The sequence below is a fragment of the Temnothorax longispinosus genome, unplaced genomic scaffold (assembly GCF_030848805.1).
Source record: "Temnothorax longispinosus isolate EJ_2023e unplaced genomic scaffold, Tlon_JGU_v1 HiC_scaffold_136, whole genome shotgun sequence".
NCBI lineage: Eukaryota > Metazoa > Arthropoda > Insecta > Hymenoptera > Formicidae > Temnothorax > Temnothorax longispinosus.
Window position 1 is genome coordinate 8163 of NW_027269881.1, and position 5586 is coordinate 13748.

At 39.5% G+C, this 5586-nt stretch overlaps 1 long non-coding RNA gene across 2 annotated transcripts; it reads left to right on the top strand.

Annotated features, from left to right (window-relative positions):
• Positions 1 to 448: 448 nt before the first annotated feature.
• LOC139823564 (uncharacterized) lies at positions 449 to 3774 on the top strand. Of its 2 annotated transcripts, XR_011734816.1 has the most exons (4): positions 449 to 1053; positions 1156 to 1304; positions 1891 to 1987; positions 3376 to 3774. It is a non-coding gene; the product is annotated as an uncharacterized lncRNA (long non-coding RNA). The 2 variants fall into 2 exon arrangements; XR_011734815.1 differs by having other exon boundaries at positions 1156 to 1987; positions 3376 to 3770.
• Positions 3775 to 5586: the final 1812 nt, after the last annotated feature.

A 5586-nucleotide genomic window follows, 5' to 3' on the forward strand; every position in this document is an offset into this window, starting at 1 on the left:
ACACTTGACAAAACGAATGCAAGTGCGATAGTTAGCGCACTTTGTACTGTTGCATGTACGGTATATTTGCATTGGAACGATTATTTTCGAAATTCTTTTCTGATCTAAATATCAAGAGTGATAATCGTTGCATATTATCAGACAGACAACATAAATAATAAAAAATTATAATTTCAATGCACTTATAAGCTTAATAAATTCTTTGACGTCAATAATTTCAATTGTTAAATAAAACATTTTTTTCTACATAAATTAGAAAATTTATAGTTACAATATACATATGAGTCTATAAAAAATGTTTCAGCAATATGCACATATCATTTTCATTCATTGCATAAAACATTATGCATATTCTTTTTATTATCTACAAAAATTGAATATGTCATAATCAAGCGACGCGATAGCCAAGTTCTAGGTCGCGACGTCAAGTACATAAAAAGAGAGCTAGCAGACGACGCTACCAAGTAGCTTATCCGGAGTTTTCGGGCCGATCGATTTTCCGAATCAAATATCTCAAGAAAAAAAACTGCGATCATCTGACGACAGTTTTCTAATATAACATTGATACGAGCTTTCGATTGCGACCAATCTGATTAAGATTGGTGCAGTCAATACTGAGATCTCGAAATCTCACATGTCAAAAGTGTGAATCTTTTTGGCGAGATCTCAGCAAGAAGTTCAGATTTCAGTCACACTGACACGCGTTTGCACTCACACACGCAAAGCCAGTTTGTCTCTCAAAACGCGTTCATACCGTTCTGGTCAGTGCAATCAGTGTAACCACATTCACACGCTCACATTCCTTGATGTTGATTAGTTATTTCGCTTATATGCAATTTCGAATCTCGAAATTGTCATAAGAGTGAAATTGATATTTAATGATGTTGGTTAGTTATCTCGCTTGAGTGTCAATGCGTGTCAAAAGGTCAAATTGGTTTCGCGTTTGACAGTGCGAGGTTACAGAAAGAGTTTCAAGAGATAATTTTTCAACAGAAAGAGAGCGAGAGAGAGAGAGAGAGAGAGAGAGAGAGAACGGAAGGGGATACAAAAAAGGTATATATTCCAAAAATATTTTAACATATATTATACTTATGTATAGCATGTATGCATTATGTAAGTATGCATGTATGTATGTACATTTGATTTCGATTACAGATTATTATAGATACTTTTTCCTTAATATTAAGGGAGGACAAATAAGAGAGGAAGAGGAAAAAGAGAGGAAAAAGGACCTCCAGAGCGAGCGATAGAGAGAGAGAGAGAGAGAGAGAGAGAGAGAGAGAGAGAGAGAGAGAGAGAGAAAGGTACCTATACATGTATTTCAAAAATATTTTAATATATTTTAGTATCATATGTAATATGCGGACCTTTGTTCGTGGGCAGGTAGAGCGGGTAAAACTGGATCGAAAAGTTTTTTATCATATTAATTGTAAATTTCTTATTAATTAATGAGAGAAATTACTTAACACAGATACGCGAATCAGGGTGCGCCTGTGCGATTCGACGAGAAGGAGCAGTCCAACTACGTTTTGTTAGGTGCGTGTCATTGGAAAGAGTGAGAATAACAACGACTATACATGAGCGACATTTCTGCGTAGCCGTTGCTATTTATAAAGCGCTCCTTCTAATATTTCTCCACACGAGTAACAACGTGAACGTTGGGATGCTCCTATTCGTCAAATCGCACGGACACAGCCTGATTTGCGTATCTGTACTAATTAATTTCTTATTAATTATTACTAATAATAATTTAAATTTACAATAATTGGTTCTTATTATTCTACGTATAAGGGGCTGCGCATAATAAAAGGAATAAAGAACAGGAAATGGGGAATAGGGAACAGTTCATTATTAATATATGAAATTCATTAACATATGTAATTTATTAAGGAGTTACATTACCCAGACGTGTTAAAAAATGAGGCTCAATTTAAAATACAAAATGGCGGCGTGGCAGCAGGTCGAACGCGGACGCTTTTTTTCCATGGTGGGCAGCATAACAATTTTTAAACATTACCTAGGACAAAATAAAAAGGAGGAGGGTCCCTAAGGCCTGTTTTCGGCACCCCTTCAAAATTGGGCCAAAATGGCTGGAATCACTTCCTTATGCCCTTGGAAGTAATATTTAGTCAATTCCAGCCTAAACGGAAGTATTTAGAGTGTATACTTCAAGTATACATGGTGCATCAGCGCGCCCGTATCAAGCATTTTTTGGAAAACTAAGCGTTATTGAGAAAAATGTTTCAGATAAAAGTTGTATGGTTTCAAGGGGGACATAAGATGGTGTCATTGGTTTGACCTTGGATAGTCATTTCATCAGACTCACCTTAACCAAGCACCCCAAAAAATGAGAGGCAAGGGGACTCACCTTAATCAAGCACCCCAAAAGGTGAGAGGCAAGGGGACTTACCTTAACCAAGCACCCCAAAAGGTGAGAGGCAAGGGGACTCACCTTAACCAAGCACCCCAAAAGGTGAGAGGCAAGGGGACTCACCTTAATCAAGCACCCCAAAAGGTGAGAGGCAAGGGGACTCACCTTAATCAAGCACCCCAAAAGGTGAGAGGCAAGGGGACTCACTTTTTTAATCTAGCACCCCAAAAAGTGACAGGCAAGGGGACTCACGTAAATCCAACACCCCACTCTACGTGGCTTCTTAAAGGAAGATTACGTTTACGATTTTACTGTTCACGTGTGGAGAATCAACAAGAATGAATAATATGATTTCAATCTCGGATCTCCTTAAGTAACGTTTCTACAAATCTATCTGTAAGAAGCCTCATAACTCGCAAAGTACTTAATGAAAAATGACTTAGTTATGAGTGTTTTGAAAAGCTCTCGAAATAAGCTACAATTAAAGATATGTAAAAAAATAGGGGGTTCTATATAAAATATTGAAATCGACATTCACGTGACCTTCAAATGACTATCCAAGGTCAAACCAATGACACCATCTTATGTCCCCCTTGAAACCATACAACTTTTATCTGAAACATTTTTCTCAAAAACGCTTAGTTTTCCAAAAAAATGCTTGATACGGGCGCGTTGATGCACCATGTATACTTGAAGTATACACTCTAAATACTTCCGTTTAGGCTGGAATTGACTAAATATTACTTCCAAGGGTATAAGGAAGTGATTCCAGCCATTTTGGTCCAATTTTGAAGGGGTGCCGAAAACAGGCCTTAGGGACCCTCCTCCTTTGTTTCGTTATCTACATTAGTAGGTACATAAGATTATTAAAAAATAAAATTTCCCGGAAATTTCTTTTTCAAACTAGTGCTATTTTGCGAAAAATCAATATTTTATAATAATCTTGTGTACCGCCGTAGAAAAACTAATGTAGATAACGAAAAAATTTTTTTATTTTGTCCTAGGTGCTGTTTAAAAATTGTTATGCTGCCCATCATGGAAAAAAACCGTCCGCGTTCGACCTGCTGCCACGCCGCCATTTTGTATTTTAAATTGAAAAAAATTGTTTTGTATACCTAATTATATGCAGAATAAACCCTTTAAACTATTTTTCGATTGCTTTATTAGTAGTAAAAAATAAAATTCCAAAAATAAGCTTTATTTTTTAACACGTCTGGGTGATGTAACCCCTTAACACAGAATAGACGAACAGAGGAATAGTGCTAAAGAACAGTAATAAAATTTTATTCTATATTTTATATGCCATATACACAATAATGCATATATTAATATTAAGCTGTTCCCCTATTCCCTGTTCCCTGTTCCTTATTTCTTTCATTGTGTGCACCTCCTAAAAGTATCAAAAGGTAAAGTCATCGAAAAGTGAATTCTTTATGAGATATTTTATATTTTATAATAAAAAATATGACAAAATTTAAAATATCAGAAAATTCTTGACAAAAGAGAGCTTTATTATAGCGTTTTGAAAACGTTTCAACATCAGCTACAAGCTACAAGACAAAAATATGTGATAAAGAATAGGGGGTTGTATTTAGAAAAATTAAGTCGACCTAACCTAACCTTGAAATAGTGCTTTAACCTTGACCCAAGGTCAAACAAAGGTCATCCTCAAATGACCCTCTCAACACTGAACAACTTTTGTCTAAAAAGTTTTTTTCTTAAACTTACAACTTTTGAAATTTGAGTGAATTAATTAAAATGAACTACCTTGTATATTGTTACACATATAACATATAACGTTTTGCGCGGGCTCAAAACTTTTTCCTTTTTTTTTGGTCTAGATTCCTTCCCTAAAACCTCTTTGTTCTTACTTTTTTCTTCGCAGACAATTTTTTTTCCACTCTTTAAGTTATATTTTCCTCTCTTAAATTTATGTATTATGACGACGACGAGTCCCCTCGGTCTCGCCGGCCGAGAAAGAACGCGCCGTCAATTCTCACTGAATGAATCGGTCAAAATAATAATTACTGTTATTAGATGTTAGTAAGAATCACGGTAGCTCGACCAGGTACTTCCGCCAAAGCTTGAAATGGGCGCCAAGTGCAAATACGCGCACCACGTTACTCTAATTCCCGACACTAAATTTCTCAGGCGTGAGTTTTAAAGATTTTAGATCGGTGTTAGATCCCGGATAGAAGGAGGAGAGGGAGCGCAGCGCAGTTAACACTCACGAAATATAACAAGGATAACAAGCAGCGTATATTTCATATTAAGGCATTTCTGAAAGGGATCGGTATTACAAATCGTCTCCCACACTCTCGGAAGATACAACGGCGATAGTTCCTAATGACCGCGACTCCAATAACGCAACTCTCCTCGACGATTACAGATTACGCGGACGCCGCAACACGACATGATCACATGTACGCAATGCCTACAACTTATACGAACGCCGCACCACGACGCGATCACACGGACGCAACGAAGAGACACGGCTACGCGAACGCAACACACGACACACGATACGCGATTACCCGAACGCTCTGCAGACACGAAGACGCGAACATAACGCACGACGCACAAAACCCGATTACACAAACGCAATGTAGACGCGAAGACGCGAACATAACCGCACGATGTACAAAACCCGATTACACTAACGCCGGTGGCAAGACGCGGTCATATGGACGCCTGTTACCCGCATTCCCGGTCCATTAACTCCCCAGCTACGCGCGACGTCTCACACGCAGCCTCGTGTGGACCACACGCGACGTCTCGCGAGTGCTCCCGCAAAACCGTGCCTCGCACCCTAGGGCCTGATTACGCCAACCCACCCTCGGCTCCGCGACAATACTGCCCCGTCGGCGCGAAGGACACCACCAAAGGACTCCTACGCAACACATAATTACACGAGTTTTCGGGCTCCGCACTCCAGGACCTGATTACGCGAATCCTCTTCCTCGGTTCCGCGACAATTCTGTCCGATGGGCACTAAGGCCTCGCACTACCGGACGATTACACAATGCACGCGAACATTCGAACACAACCCTCCACGACACGAGCACACGAAGCGTAACACTTACTGGACAACACGGATCTCCATGACGCTGACTCTACCGGTCTTGATTACGCGCTCCCGCCTCGCGGGACGGAATTTACCGCGCGGCTCTAATGACGCGGTGACTGCCGGTTGCGTACGATTCTCCGGGAATGGC